The sequence below is a fragment of the Cnephaeus nilssonii genome (assembly GCF_951640355.1).
Source record: "Cnephaeus nilssonii genome assembly, chromosome: 14".
NCBI classification, from domain to species: Eukaryota; Metazoa; Chordata; class Mammalia; order Chiroptera; family Vespertilionidae; genus Cnephaeus; species Cnephaeus nilssonii.
This window is the reverse complement of record NC_137085.1, coordinates 10,397,548-10,414,111: the sequence shown is the minus strand read 5'-3', so window position 1 is coordinate 10,414,111 and position 16,564 is coordinate 10,397,548.

Below are 16,564 nucleotides of genomic sequence, written 5' to 3'. Positions count from 1 at the left end.
AGTGCAGGCCAAATCCCTGCAGAGCCTCCCCATCTATTTCACTTGAGCCTGGGCAGGGCTAATGTTCGTCGCTGTGGTTGAAACCCCAAGAATAATCTCCCTTTCCCTCCACACCTAGTCCTTGACTGCCCACAATGTGCTAGGGACTGTGCCCAGCCAAGGCTCTCTCCACGGAACACTCAGAAGAATTTCAGAAACCTCCAGCTGCAAAGAGTGATTACTAATCAGTGCATTAACAATTCAAAGCTAATAAAAGCTGCCCCTTTCTGAGCTCTTGCTATCTGCCAAGCACTGTGTGAGCTGTTCTGCAAGCCTATCTCATTTAATCCTCACAGCAATGCTGTGCAGCAAGGTCTACTGTCGTTGGTGTTGGTGTTGTTATCCTCACTTTATGATGAAAAATTTGAGGCTCAGAAATGCCAACTAACTCATTCAAGGTCACAAGGCTAGTGAGTGGCAGACCTGAGATTCTTGTCACCTCCCCACCTCTCTCTGTCCCTTCCTCTTCCCCCGCAACCTATTTTCTGGTCTGGCTGAGCTATTTGTAGTTAGTTTCCCTGGAGGCACCAGACATTTCCCTTCCTCTGTGCCTTGGTTGAGGCTGTGACTCTGCTGGGAGAGCCCTGCCTTCCTGCCCCCCTTATTTGGCTCGCTGTCTCCTACCCATCATTCAAGACCAGCTTGACAGTTACTGCTTCCAGGAAACCCTCCCAACCCTCAAACTCTTCTGATGAAATTAAACACAGAGACATTCTGGCCCTTTTTGAATGTGCCACAACCATGCTTATTTCTAGGTTTTGGAGATATGATTTTCCCTCCACCTAAGACAGTCTTTATTCACATGGGGACACACACCCATGGACATGCATGCACATGCACACTCACACACATGCACACCAAAGCCTCCTTCCCTAATCCTACTCATCCTTCAGGTCCCCTAGAAGTCAACGACTCTGAGAAACCTTCCCTGAGACATGCCCAGAGCCCCATTTCCAGAGGGGGGGTGCCCCTGATTTGTAGTCTCACATGCTAGGCTTCCTTCACACCACACTTTTCCCACTGGCTTGTCATTGTTTCCACTTCATGAGGGAAGTCTTTCAGGGCAGTTCCTACCTCACTGTCCCCTGGCTCAGAGCCGGGCACCAAACATGTGTTCAATAAATATTTGTTGAATGAGTTAATGCTCACCTGCCTACTTCCTTCTTGTCGGTGCCCCTAGACTACGGAAATAAAGAGCTATGTGTCCCAATGTTGTTTCAGCTTTGGCTGATATTATCAGTGAAACCCGAGGCCTTGCGCTTGCATGGCAGCAAATGAGGAAACCTGGAAGGAGAAAGAACTTCTTGCCAGGAGCTCTTGTAAGAACGAAACACGGCGGGGCAGACAGTGTCATTTTCCCAAAGACTGGAAGTAACTAGTGGCAGGGAGAAGTATTAGTCAAGAGGAGGAAAGACCTTACTGAAAAGTAAAGCCCTGATTCTATTTCCTGTCATCATGAAAAAAAGTCATTTATTTACAGGAAATTTTCACAGGAGATACTCTTCAAACTGCAAAGGTTCATTGTGGCATCATCTTTAACCTGACACTAAGATGTTTCCCTTGTTCATTTGCTTTGAAAATTGTATTTACTGCCCTAGCAGTAAATTTACTTACCTTATAAAATTACCTTAAAAATTTACTTGCTTTATAAATTGTGAGAAATTAAAATTTTTTTATCATGCTTGTAATAGTTAACCCATTGACTTAAGATCTCACATTTTGTCATATTTAATCCAAATAGTAATTAAAATGATATAGATTCTCTAAAATTAGGAAAAACATTTGAAAGTTTGTTCTTCCTTCTAGAGTTTATATCAGTGATTTTCAACTGGTGTACCACAAGAGCTTTTAAAACATGCAACACCTGACTATTTAGTCAGGCACACTGACCTCTTTCTCTTTAGATTATCAAATTAAAACACACACACACACACACACACACACACACACACACACACACACAACAGCCAACACAACCATGGCTGCCCAGTGTGAATGAATCAAAATTATAACTAATTTTTTGTCAGATCGGCAAAAAATATATGTTTTGGTGTGCCACAGAATTTTACTAATTAGTTTAAGTGTGCCATGAGATAAAAAAGGTTAAAAATCACTAGTTTATATAACTTTTAAAAAGTATTATATGATTAATTTTAAAAATGCAATGTAGGTTAATATCAACAGTGTTAAGTTATGTTGACAGCATGTACCCTTGATGTGATGTGTGAAAATGACACTTTACCTCTGTGGTCTTCCTCCCCCAAAGTCATAACTCTAGTCTAATCATGAGAAAAACATTCGACAAACTCCAATTGAGGGATATTCTACAAAACATCTGACCAGTACTGCCCAGGCTGTAAAAAACAAGGAAAGTCTACAAAAACTATCACCCCCAAGCCGGTTTAGCTCAGTGGATACAGTGTTCGACCTAAAGAATGAAGGATCCCAGGTTCAATTCTGGTCAAGGGCACATGCCCAGATTGCCGGCTTGATTCCCAGTAGGGGGTGTACAGGAGGCAGCCATTCAATAATTCTCTCTCATCATTGATGTTTCTCTCTCTCTCCCCCCTTCCTCTCTGAAATCAATAAAAATATATATTTTTAAAAAACTATCACAGCCAAGAGATACCTAAGGTGACAGGATCCTGAAACAATGGAAGGACATTAGGTAAAAAACCGAGGTAATCTGAATAATATATGGACCTTAGTTTATAATGTTGTGTCAATATTGGTTCATTAATTATAATGAATGTGCCATACTAATGTAAGATGTTAATAATGGGGGGAATTGAGGACAGGCATATGAGAATTCTCTGTACTACCTTTTTAATTTTTCTGTAAATCTAAAACTATTCTAAAATTTCTAAAATATGAGGTTTATTTTTTTTAAAAGTGCAGAATTGTAACTTTTTCCTATAATGTCTTTCTCCTCACTTCAAAAGGAACCCTGTGTTATTTTATTTTCTCCACTCTTCTTTTTCTTGCTTTAAAGAGTCTTCAAGCAACTCCTTCAAGAGATCATGTAAGTGTGGATGAAAAGGGGCCATCTGGTAACCTAACTCAAAGAAGGCCTGCGTGGCGACCTTGCAAACTCAGAGACCAAAAGTAACCACAGAGGATGGTCTGAAATTAAAACCTTTAAAATTAAAAAGCAGTTTATAGTGGGTAGTCGCATCCTAGGCTGGTATCTTCTCTGACAAAGATCAACTTTGATCTTAACTGAGCCTATTGTCTTTTTACATCTAGATAACATACCTTTAGAATGTCAAGAGAACTTGTAACTTTCTTTTTTCTGGACCCCTCAGGGCAGAACCAATGCACCAGGGAGAAGACCACAAATTCCCTCATTGTTCCTGTTATCATGTTAATCACTGACTGTTAACTATGCTGTACCCACCAATGTAAAAGGAATATATGTTTGTCATTTTACTTTCTATACAATCCCAGAGGTTCCCTCCACCACCTCCCTCTACCACCAATAGATTTCCTGTAACCCACTGTGTCTTCTTTAATGGTAATTTATAAAACTAGTGAGAAACGGCCATTCTCCAGAGCATTATCTCAAAACGTAGAGATTCTGTTTCCTGGCATTTGTCAACAGTTTGGCTCAAATAAACTCGCAAAAATTCTTTATAGGTCTGAATGTCTGTTATGTTAGCATAAATAGTATAGACTGAGAACTAATAATCTGATTCTTCATGCATCCATATACCATGCCCTTTGCCATGTGTTTCCTTTTTTTTATTGTTTAAAGTATTACAAATGGTAATACATGTGTCTCCTTTTTTTCTCCATTGACCTTCCCCTAGCCTCTCTTACCCGCCCCCCCGCCCCCGCACATGCCCTCACCCACCCCACCCCACCCCCCATGTCTTGCATCCATTGGTTATGCTTATATGCATGCATACAAGTCCTTCGGTTGATCTCTTACCTCCCTTGCACAACCCTCCCCAGGCTTCCCTGTAGTTTGACAGTCTATTTGATGCTTCTCTGCCTCTTTATCCATTTTTGTTAATCAGTTTATAATGTTCATAGCAGCACAATTTACAAGAGCTAAGATTTGGAAACAGCCTAAGTGCCCATCAGCAGATGAGTGGATTAGAAACTGTGGGTACATCTACATAATGGAATACTACCCTACCATAAATAAACAAGGAATTCTTACCATTTGCAACAGCATGGATGGAACTGGAGAGCATTATGCTAAGTGAAATAAGCCAGTCAGTGAAAGAAAAATACCATATGATCTCACTCATTTATGGATAATAAAAAACATTATAAACTGGTGTCATGTGTTTCTTAGTTTCTTTCTCAGCCCCTGGAATCTGGGCTGGCCTAGTTACATGCTTTGGCTAATGAGATGTTAGCAAACAGGATGCAATCAGAGGCCTGAAAAAGAACTCACACATTTGAACTTGCCTCTTTTACTTCTGCCATTGCCATGTGATCTGGCCTGAACTAGCCCACTGGAGAATGAAATTCACGTGGAGCAGAGCTGCCGTACCCTAGCCTAGGTCAACCACTAGTCAGCCTCCTCCCAGACGTGTGAGTGAACTCAACCAAGATTAGCAGAGCCACCTAACTCACAGCCAACCACAAATACATGAGCAAGCGCAGCCAAGATCAAGTCTAACCCAGATCATCTGAATCCCACTGACTCCTGAGCTAAATATTTTATAGTGGGTTGTTACGCAGAACTTTTGTAACCATAGACAATTGATACAATACCCAACCAAAACTCAAGTATTGGTCCATCTCAACTGGAAAGAGATTGCTTGGTAGAGAAGAGAGATGAAAGGAAAATTCCAGGAGCCTCTTCACCAGAAGAAAAGAGTAATAGGACCCCATGACCTAGCCTTTAATTACCAACTCCAGGTACATCTCTGACCACTTCCAACATTTATCCTTACACTCAGTGACACCAAACTCCCTAAATTTTGGTGGGGCATCACTCTTCTGTAGTGATTATGTTTGTTGGGCTCTGGTGCCAGACTGTATAAGTTCAACTCATCACAACTTATTTAGTTATATAATCCTGGGCAAATCACTTGATCACCTCCTTCATGTGTAAAGTGATGACAATAATAGGACATATCTCATAGGGTTTTGAGGTTAAAATGAGTTTATAGGTGTAAATTGCTTAGAACAATGTCTGGTACACACAGTATGTGCTCAGTTAACATAAGCTAGTGCCAGTAGTAGTAGTAGTAGTAGTAGTAGTAGTAGTAGTCTCAGACTAATTCATCTACCCAGAATGTTCTTTCCACTCTTCTTCACTAAATAATTTCTAAATTTCCCAGAAGACTCTTGTTATCTCCTCCGAGATTTCTTGGCTTTAGTACAATAATCCCTGCTCCCTTCCTTTGAAGTCATAGGGTCCAGTCCGTTTCTCTTTCCCAAGAGCTTGGGACATGATTTTGAAATGATCTCTTTATGTAATTGTGTTTCCCACTAAACTAAGTTTCTTGAGGACAGAATCTATAACTTGCTCTCTGAATGACCCAAATATCAAATTCAGAGCTACAGGCACTATGCCTCTTAAAATCTAGATGGAATTGTGTTGAATCTTTATCACTAATCTTGGGGAAAGTGTGGGGAACTCCCCAAGCTTACTGACAATCCCCAAGGAATGACATTTTCATGAACCTTCCGAGTTCCAGCTTCTAACAATTGAATCAGTTCACTTTGCACCCTGTCCTGCTTTCTAGTACGCACTTTCTCTCTTCCTTAAACATTGATGCAGATCTGGAATGTGACTCATTTCTGTACATGAGCTCACAGGGACCTTGGTATGTTCAGAAGATTCTGCAAGAGGTTTGTGGAAATAATAGGAATAAAGATGGTGCTACATTACAACAGTCCAATCATGTTAAAATTATACTGTAGACCAAAAATTCTACAGCCTTCAAAATATTCCTTAGCTGCAGCTTCCTTACCAACATCAGGCCCTATGCCTCTCTCCTCTTCTCACCCCTTTATACACAAATTCCTGTTGATTTCTTATACAGAATCCTTTAGCTCCTTTTTTAAAAATCTCTAACCAAACCCCTTGGGAGAGCTCACTCACTACCTCAGGTGATACTTACGAAATAAAGCATCTTCCCTAGGAGAAATTCTGGGACTAGTTTCTAATTCTCCTTTTACACTACTGCCCAACACAGCATGCAGCTCATGGTAGGTACCCCATAAGTATCAATTTAAGTCAAATTTTTAAGAGACATTTAGACAGACTCAGGTAGAAAGGGACTCAGAAAAAAAAATACCAGGAAGGCAATAAAGGCCAAACAGTAGATTGAGTGTTTGCTCATGAGTCTTATAAACCTTAGTCTTATTAAACTTTTCATCAGCAGGAGGGAAGAAATCTAATTCATACCAAGCGATAGGCAATGCAGGGTAGCAGGGAAAAGTGAGGTCTTTGGAGTCCAGATGACCTGGCATCAAATTCTGGCTCTGTAACTAAGCATCACCATCACCAAGTTATTTTACTTCTTTGAACCCCCATTTCCCCAGTCACAAAATGTAAATAACCATACACAGGTCATGGCCTTGTTGGAAAGAGTAAATGTGATCTATGTAATTATCTCACACATTCCTAGCATAAAATGAGTGATGCCTCAATAGTATCTGTCATCTAATGAGGAGATGGCTCTCTATAGGAATTCTGGGAAAGAAAGAAACCTCAAATGATGGAATAGAGAGACCTTAGATATGCGTTATACATAATCCATTAACTTCTCTCCTCTGCATCCAGACTAGTTATGACACCCTTGGGAGAAATGAGAAAATAGTTACTCAAATCATTTCCTGTGTTCTGTGACTCAGATGAGGCTCTCAGTTGAGAAAGGGTGAAATAGAGGCAGGCAGATGTAAGGAGAGGGAATCCCAGATACATGGTATGAGGATGGTTTCTTGGCTATTTGAGGTTTGGGAAGAAAAGAATGACTTACAAGTTTAAATAGTTGATGTGATCTCCTGTGATCTCCACACCTAGCCCTCTCCTATGCTGTTTCTTCTCTTGGAAGACCATATAATGGTCCTAGCAGGAAGGACCTCAAACTCATGGAGGACCCACCATATAGACTTTTGACCTTACTTCCAATTACAGTTGCACATCACAGACCAGTGGTGGCAGGACTGAAAAAGGCATTCCTTATACAACTTTTAACTTGTACCAATAACCAAACCATGCTTCCTAGAGAGTTCAATAAACATCTTATGTGCCCAAATAGAAGGCAACCCTCTATGTAGGGAGAGGCCCAATTTCCCTAACAAAAGACCAATAAAAAAGATTTTTGGCTGAGCTGATAGATAACATTTTAGGGATACACAAGAAATAGTTATATTTCTATTCACAATATTTAATATAGCAATTAAGTTACACAAACACATCTAAAATAACCCCATATATAAATTATGCTAATGTGGAAATACTACTTTCTCCCACTCTCATATATAATAATTTTATTCAAAGTCTTCATGTGCTTCTTCAACATTAGTGTTTTTTGTCATCACAAGAGCTCCTTTTTTAGTTATCTCAGTTTTTCAGATTCTATTATCTCTACTTCTGCTAAGTGCTATTAGTTAATCCACAAATTTTACTCACATTGCAAATGTAACCCCAGCAACAAGTCCCCATTTTCAGAACATTGGAAGATTTTGTTTTCATTTCTCTTTTGGTATATATTTGTGATATTTGAAGCATAACCACTTAATTCTATTGTTTTATGAAGCCATCCATAGCACTTTCACCTATCACATCTGGAAAAGCAGAACCCAAGAAAAATTACTGAATCTGGGTTAGATTCCTTTGCCTTCCTCTAAATGACTAAATTAGATGACCTCTGTAAACATCTAAAACTTTCATTGCTTGAGGTCATTTCTGGCTAATTATCTTCCTCCAACATTTTATTGATGAACTGTAAGGCCCTCAACATGTAACTAAAGCCTGCTATATCATTCCTTCTCCATTCTTCTTATCTTGCCTTTTTGCTTTCTCATTCACCACTCTGAAATTCATTCATTCACTCAAGGAATACTTTGCAAGGGCTGCAATCATTAGGTGTCTCATTAGCTCGTGAGCATCAAAAAACTGACTGACTTCATGGTGCCACAAGTCAATTGCATGTGATGCAAATTCCTTTCATAATATTTGTCATTTTCCTTGAACTTACATTTTTTCTTATCTAACTTAAATAGAGTTAAGTTGTTTCTCTTGATCTCTAAACAGCGCTTAAATCAGGCTCCTTTATCAGTCTCTTGACTTTTCAGATAGCACTCTGCATGACCGAAAAAGGAAAGGCTGGAATGAACCAAGCATTCAAAGGGAATTCAGGATCCTGGTCTGGCCCAAGCAGAAAGTTCATGCCGGAAAATGACGAGAGAGAATGTGCAAAAGGAGAACCTAACTGGGTATTTGGATATTACCTTTAAAGCTAAAAAGAGCCACTGAATATTTTTATAAAACAGACATTTAAAAAAAAATCTACAAGACATTTAGCATAGGAGTTAAGAACACAGGTTTTTTTTTCTTTTGTAAGGAAAAAAAAACACTACACTGAAGTCTGTTTTCCACTTAAAAACTACAAGATCTTAGACATCTCACTTCCCAAAAGCCTCTATTATTTAGGTGAACATACTCTGCACCTCAATCTTTGGTGTATTTAAAAGGTAATGAATAAAATGCCTACCACAAAACCTGGCATATAATAGGTATTCAATATATGGTCAAGTCGTATTACAAAGTCATGTTTAAGGAAAATTAATGTAGTAGAAATGAATATGCATGATGGATTAAAGACAGGGAGATGATTATAATATACAGGAAGGTTGGGATAATACCTTGGAATCGTACAAATCTGGTCATGAAAAGAATACATGTGATGAGACAGAGAAGAGAGGAAAGCTGACCCAGATAGTCGGCCCAGCTCTCCAGCTAAACTAGGGAATATTAGTGCCTTTCAGAAGGAATGTCGGGACAGAGAGAAGAAAAGGATACACTTGCTTTTAGATACAATGAGTTTTAAATGATGGTGGTACAGCCAAGCTAATGCTCACGAGAAAGTTAAAAACAAGAAACTCTCAGAAGATAAGTCACAGAGAAAGAGCCTTTGGAAAGGCTTCCACATAGGCAAGAGTTAAGATGGTAGAAACAGAATTCTCCACCAGGTAGGACATCTGAACCATGTGGAGTTGGCAAGACATGCTCTCTTCCAGACTAGTTTTCTTAGAGTTGGATTTTCTTCCCTATTGAATTTGAAGCTCCAACAGAACAGAGACCGTGATCAGGGATGTTTATTACCGTGTCTACCAGGTCAAACTTAGTGTCAGCACAAGCTTTCCTCAAACATCGTTCCTCTAATCCATCATGCATAAGATAATCAAACAGACCACAGCAAGTTCAAGTTCAATGCTAAGGATGCAATACCCTGGTCTTTAAAAGCCACTCAATAGTTCTTGGAGGTGTATATTATTGTGTTATTATTATGTTCACCTAAATAGTAGAAGCTTATGCAAAGTGAGGTGTCCATGATCTTGTCCAAGATCATTAAGTAAATGAACTTGGTCTCTCTGAATATCTCATGCAGTTCAGCTCTCATCATTTCTTCCAAGGTCTTTAATTCATGAAAACTAGTAAAATAAATTACCAGTAGAAAGCATCTTTCAAAACATAGAGGTTTGTGCCTAGCTGGCATAGCTCAGTGGTTGAGCATTACCTTATGAACCAGGAGGTCACGGTTCGATTCCTGGTCAGGGAACATGCCCGGGTTGTGGGCTCAATCCCCAGTGTGGGGCATGCAGGAGGCAGCCAATCAATGATTCTCTCTCATCATTGATGTTTCTATCTCTCTCCCCCTCTCCCTTTCTCAAACATAGGGGTTTGCTGGGCAGCATAATTGTCAAATAGCAAAATGTCCCTGATGAGAAAGAGTTGGGAGCTCTGTAGGCAGGGATTTCCAAGGAGATAGTGTAGATGCAATCCAAGCAATGTAAAGGTCAAGAACTCTGGAGAACAGAAATTCCCCACTGTGATTCCAGCTTAGGAAACAGCCCCATTTGCCTGGGTTTCTGAAGCAGGACGCTCTTTGGGAAGTGCTATCAAAAAGAACCTAGCCATGTCCCTGTTGTGAGGAAAAGCAAGGCAGCCCAGCCGGGGGAGGAATACCAGTTTGGCTCAGACCACACCTGCTTCTACAGCCCTTCCCTGCCAGGTTGGGACTCTCCTGCTGGTACCTCACCAGCTGGGCCGGTGCTTTCCTCTGTTTTTTCTCTAGACTCCCAGCCTACCATTTCCTGGTGCCATCATGCCACTCCCATAATCCCTTTGGAATGAATGCCATCTTCTACACAGACTTTTCAAATAGAATCAGTACTTACCTTTCTTTACAACTGGCAAGAAGGGAGAAGGCAGCATGGGAAGCCCAAGTCTTCAGGTAACTGAACTGGTCACATTTGAAGGAGGCTGTGGTTGGGCTCATTCAACAGTCATGTTTCCTGAGGGACTTTCCTCTGTAGGCTTCCAGGCTTTTCAAGAGGTTTCTATCACCATCACGAGAGAGAATGACTCCAGCCTGCCTAAGGAAAAAGCCATTACATAGATCAAAGTGATTGTAACACCTCTACCGCCAAAAGATTTCTCTCATTTGCTTCCCAGCCAAAATGTAGGCTTCAGGAAATATCACCATTAGGCAACCTGAGTGGGGCTGCAGTAAAGTGTTCTAGGATGGCTTGACCTTTTGTCCTTGAAAAAAAATTGAAAAAAAAATTTCCCCAACTACTAGCTTCACTTCCCCTCCCTGAAAAGAATGAAAATTAAATCAGACACCTCCCCACTAACATCAAATCTGTCCCATAAGGAAACAGACATAGCTACATAATTAGCCAGTCTCTAGCAAAGGTGACTGCCAAAAACAGGGATTTAAACTACAAACCCAAACAGAAAACCCCACCTTAAGGAAATCATGTGCACACCTCTCCTCCAACACCCTTGGCCAGGAAAGAGAAGCAATCTGTGGACAGTGTCCAGGGCCACTTTCCTTCCCTGAAGCAATAGTGAACTTGACAATTTTTGGACACCCTTGTTTTTAAAGAGGGGAGAGAAAGGGAGTTTTGTTAACTTCAGAGGTGGATATTGCCAGGCCTGCGCAAGGCCTGGTGACTTGCAGGAGAGCACATGATTGTAACCCAGTTTCTGAACATAGTAACCTCAGAGCATGCTCTGGGGATATAGTGGGGCGGGGGGGATGCCAGATCTGTGAGTGTCTCTCCAGGCCTAAAGTCAACTCCTTGCTGGTCCATAAGCTCCTCAAAAACAGGGATTTTGTGCTTTGTCCACTGCTGGATCCACAGCTCCAAAGATAGTGCCTGGCACACAATATGCACTCAAAACATTATTCAAATAAATGAATAGATGCCTCAAATTCGTTTCTATTTGGAATTAGTAATTAATTTTTAACAAAAGACACCTGGTATAACATCAACCGACAGCCATACAAGAGCTTTTGGAGGTGAGGAAAGATGTACAGGGTGGTCCGTGGCATTCCCACAACTTCCCTTTGCACCAGCATTTCGGAAAAAGCACTGATTTGAAATCAGATAGAACTGGCCTCAAGGCCTGGTTCTACCACTTTCTCTCTGGGAAAATTTGGGCAATTCATTCCTCTTCCATGAATTTCAAGTTTCCTATAAAATGAGGACAGTAATACTTCATATGTCTTTTATGAGAATTAAATGGAACAGGGTATCAACTGACTAATACAGTACCTGGCCCACGGCAGGTATTAAATGTTGTATACTATTGCTGGTGTTATCACCACCCAGGTGGAGGAAGGGAAGAAAAATATTATCTCCGTTCCTTTCTGGACACCATTCTCCCTTCTGCTCAAGCTCATGCTGGCAGGAAGGAAGACCTAGCTGGCAATTGGAATTCTAGAGGACCCATGACCACCAATCTTTATCCAACTTAGTCAATAAGTGTTTAATAACTCACTTACTAAAGAAGGAAGAGCACCCTGATTTGTAATGATATGATTTGTAGTTTTTGCCCATTTCCATGGTATAAATTTTCTCCCCCATGACCAATAGCAAGCTGCCAATATAATATCACTGAACCAAGAGTTGATAAGAAGAGATGATCAATAATGCTTCATTATATAGTATATTCTGATACAATAGATGTAAGTATACCTCAGAGTACAGTAATTATAATAAAATATAACAAAACAAGAAGTGAAGTTTTGGCTATTTCTTACCTTGTTTATATTATAATAATTCATTTGATTATAAGTTGATATAATTTCCAATAATGGCTGTGTTTCCCATACAACCAACTTGCAAAATTCCTGAAAATTTAACAAAAGAGCCAACGTGAGTTGGCTCCAGCACATCACTGATTCTAGCATACTACTGCCCACAGCAGCGATTTCATCAGAAAGGAGTTTGGGCATACACAGTGGGTTTGGACATTAAAAGATTCCAATGACTTAGAATAGAATTTCCCCAGAATTCAAGACCACTTTCACGGAGACAAATTCTCCTTTGACCTTCTCTAAAAACTTCTCCAAGAGAAAGTGGCCATCCTTCAGGGTCCTTAAGTGAAGAGATCATTCAGTTCCCTATGGCCAGGGAAAATCCAGTGCAAGTCTGCAGCTGGGATATCTGATACTCAACCTAAAGTTAGAGAGATGGAGTGATATATGGAGAAAAGAATATAGGCCAACACCTGTCTCTGCTGTCACATGGTTATGTGGCTTTGAGCAAGTTACTTCATCTCCCTTAACCTCATTTTCATCATCTGCAGAATGGGGACAGCACCTCCCAAGAAGTGTGGTTGTGAGGTTGATGAGATCATGTATTCCAAATGGCTTTGTGAATTGTGAAGCATCATTGAAAAGTAAGGCATTCCTTCTATGTGGGGAAGGAGACAGAAACCTCGAGTGAGAAAGAGCTGAGTGGGGAAGAGAGGAGGAAGAAGGTAGCCGACTTAGATAGAGGACAATAGAAGAAACCAGGAAGAAAAGGTTTAGAGTAGGAGGATAAGGGAAGTGGGGGTGAGAGAGGGCAGTAAGCATCCCATTGCATGTGTCGTCATTGCCTCAGTGTTTTTCCAACCCTCTAGTCACACTCATTGCAGCAGGTTCTTCCTTATTTCTTAAACGTTGCCATGTACATCCTAGAATACCACCACAAGTGGATTTGGCTTTCTCAGCCTGTATGCTATGCCCTTCCTGCCCCACATGGACCCCTCATCATGGATGAAACCATCTCAACTGCACTGTAGACAGGAGAATTATCAATTCCCAGAGGTATATTTTGACAAAAATCCTTCTTGAGCTCAATCACATTTCTGTGTCTGACACGCAGCTTGAAATACTGGGCCTCAAATGAGAAAAAATGAAAATCAATTTCAATCAAAGCCATGGCTTGCTTTTGTAATGCTTTCATTAATCAGGCATTTTTTGCAAGAATTCTTAAGAGTCTCTTTCAAAGACACTCCTTTTTCTGCCCAAGGTGGGGTAGGAATGTGACAGATGGGTTGATGTTCAGCGTTGAGGCTTTTTAGCAATGGAGCAGGCTATTCAAGAGGAGAATATCTTCTCGTTACAGGAAGAACCAAGACGAGATTGGGCAGCCTCTTAGTGAGCATGTTGTCAAGGTGTTGATGGCACCCAAAAGGTGGCTTCTCAAGGTTCTTTCAACCCTGAGACTCTCTTACAATCATTCAAATATACCCAGACTTCAAGTTTCAGAACAGAGTGTCTTCATCCTTTAGCAAGGCTGTTATGAAAATTAGAACCCTTTTGCACCCCACTCCCCTAATATACCCAAAAAAATTTTAGAGAGTTTACAAAATGGCATGCCTGGTGAGAACATTCATTTCCCAGGGTATCTCCAATCCCAGCCATAGTCACACTCCATTTTAGTCTTTGAGACCATCATAGAAACTTGCGTTCAGAAATAGTTAACTTTATTTAACTTTAAAGATGGGGAAAATATGAAGCCCTGATGATAGCATCCCTTACTTTTTTAAAGATGTTTTATTGATTATTTGAGAGGGGAGAGAGAAACATTGATCACAGGATGACATGCAACTCACTGAGCAACACTGGCCAGGACTGCATATCTTAATTTTACTTTTACCTGTCTCCTTATCCCATGTCTGTGGCTCCTGCCTTAATCATCTCTCACCTGGGCAAGTGCCACAGACTTCCACCAGTGGGCCTGTCACCAGCCTCTCTCACCTGCAACTCATCCCATACACTGTGCTGGAAGGATTGTTTTGAAATGCAAATGTGACCATGCTCCTCCTCTGCCTGCAGTTTTTCCATAGTTTATCACTGCCTACAGGTACAAAAGTCCCCGTGAGCCTGCTATGCTGGGTTTTTATCATTTATGCCCTCTCTCTCTCTTCCCTACTTTCTTCTCCATATAAGCTAAGAGCTGTGCCAAATCACAATGCATTGCCCAAAAGACACCATGCGACCTCATCCCACCCTGCTTTGTGCAAGTTCTTCCCTCCATGAAGAAGAGTGCCACCTGACCCACCATCATTCCTACTCCACCTAGGAAAGGTTTCTTGCTCTCTTAATGCCCATCTCTAATACCACCTCCTCTTTAATACCTTCCCAGAACCACTCCCGCAAATTCAATCCCCTCCCTTTTTTGTATTCCCACAGAATATTGTGCACCCCCCTATCTTAGCAGTCATCTCTCAATGGCATCTTTTTTTTTATCTGCCTGTTCCTCCCAAGGCTATGAGAACTGAGACTGGTTTATACTCATCTCTATCCCCAGAGAGGCTAAAACAATGCCTGGTTGTTTTAGAGATGACTTGACCAGTCACACAACTAGAGGAGGACAAGCATCAACTAGCTCCTCATAAACTCATTTCTTCATTTGCTTTCTCTCAATCTCTCAAACCTAATATTTCCCCCTTTCCTCATTTTCCTTTCCACCCTTTTGTGAATACAAATTTGACCTAAACAATCTTAATTTCTAACTTTAAGATATACTGAATTCTTTTCCAAAGCAGCACCATTAACATCTATGCTGCTCTCTCTGCCTCCCCATCTACATTAATGGTCCCTCGATGCATATCTATCAGAAAGGCATACATTACTACTGCAGCATAAACTTCTGGAAAACAGAGTGTGTATTTCATCTGGTTATAACCCAGAAGTCATTAAGAACCTGGCAATGTCTTAGGAATCCACCCTGGTGTAAAGCTACTGGTCTACTATGGTCCAAAAACAAACGTATTGGAGATTTCCCCATAGAGAGATTTCAAAGAAAGGAAAAATGATAAAAGCAAGGTATTTCCCCCCAAATACTTTCACATCCATTATTGAATTTAATCCTCTTCACATCCACTTATCCCACCCACTTCATTTTACAGACCAATCAACTATACAGAGAGCGTAGAGTACTTGCCCATGGTGCCCAGTTGGTTATAATGTCTTAAGGGTCTCCCAACACCAGTCTTTAAGGTTCTTTTTCATTCTCTCCACCCCACCCGTGTCTGTCTGTCTGTCTGTCTCTCTCTCTCTCTCTCTTCCCCTCTTTCCGCCCCCCCCTCCTCCTCTCATACACAGGGCACTGGTGACTCAGTAGCAACAAAACAAAGTACCTGCCCTCATGAAGCTTACATTTCAGTTTCTGGTCTAATTTGTTACGGATGCATCTGAATCATAGGAAAGATTTTTTCAAAGAAGCCATGAAAAAAGGAAACACACTGAGTTTAGAATCAGAAAACCAAAAAGCAAGTTTGACTCCAATTATTGTTTTGGGTCACACAACATACATTGATGCTTTGCAAGGCAAGATGCTGGTTTCCAAGGAGAATGCCTCCAAGGAAGAAGACATAACTAGTTGGTCTAGCACAGTGGTCGGCAAACTCATTAGTCAACAGAGCCAAATATCAACAGTACAACGACTGAAATTTCTTTTGAGAGCCAAATTTTTTAAATTTAAACTTCTTCTAACACCATTTCTTCAAAATAGACTCGCCCAGGCTGTGGTACTTTGTGGAAGAGCCACACTCAAGGGGCCAAAGAGCTGCATGTGGCTCGCGAGCCGCAGTTTGCCGACCACGGGTCTAGCACAACTTTGAAAAACAGGAGGAGGGGGCAGAATTTGGCTGTGGAACCCCCACGGTAAAAGTCATGGCACACAATGTAAAAATAATCAACACTCTTTTTCCTCCCAAACCACACAGCTTGATTTAGGAATGTACTGAATCTCTTCCCAAAAGAACCCTAAGCACGAATGGATTACAGTACAGTTGCTTATTCTCTTTAAATGCTTTAGTCCCTTTCATCCTCTGGTTGGCTTCGTTCCTGCCAATCACTGAGGCATTTATTAGAGCCTACAGTTTTTGGCACCATATTGAGCATTTTACAGACAAAAATATTAAGAGAAAATTGCTTTCCTGTCTCATCATTTTTGCCTGAAAAAAAAAAATGTGACTCTGGCCCCACCCAACTTTTGCAGACTTGCAGGCTTAGATCTGGAGAGAGGAAATCTGAATCAG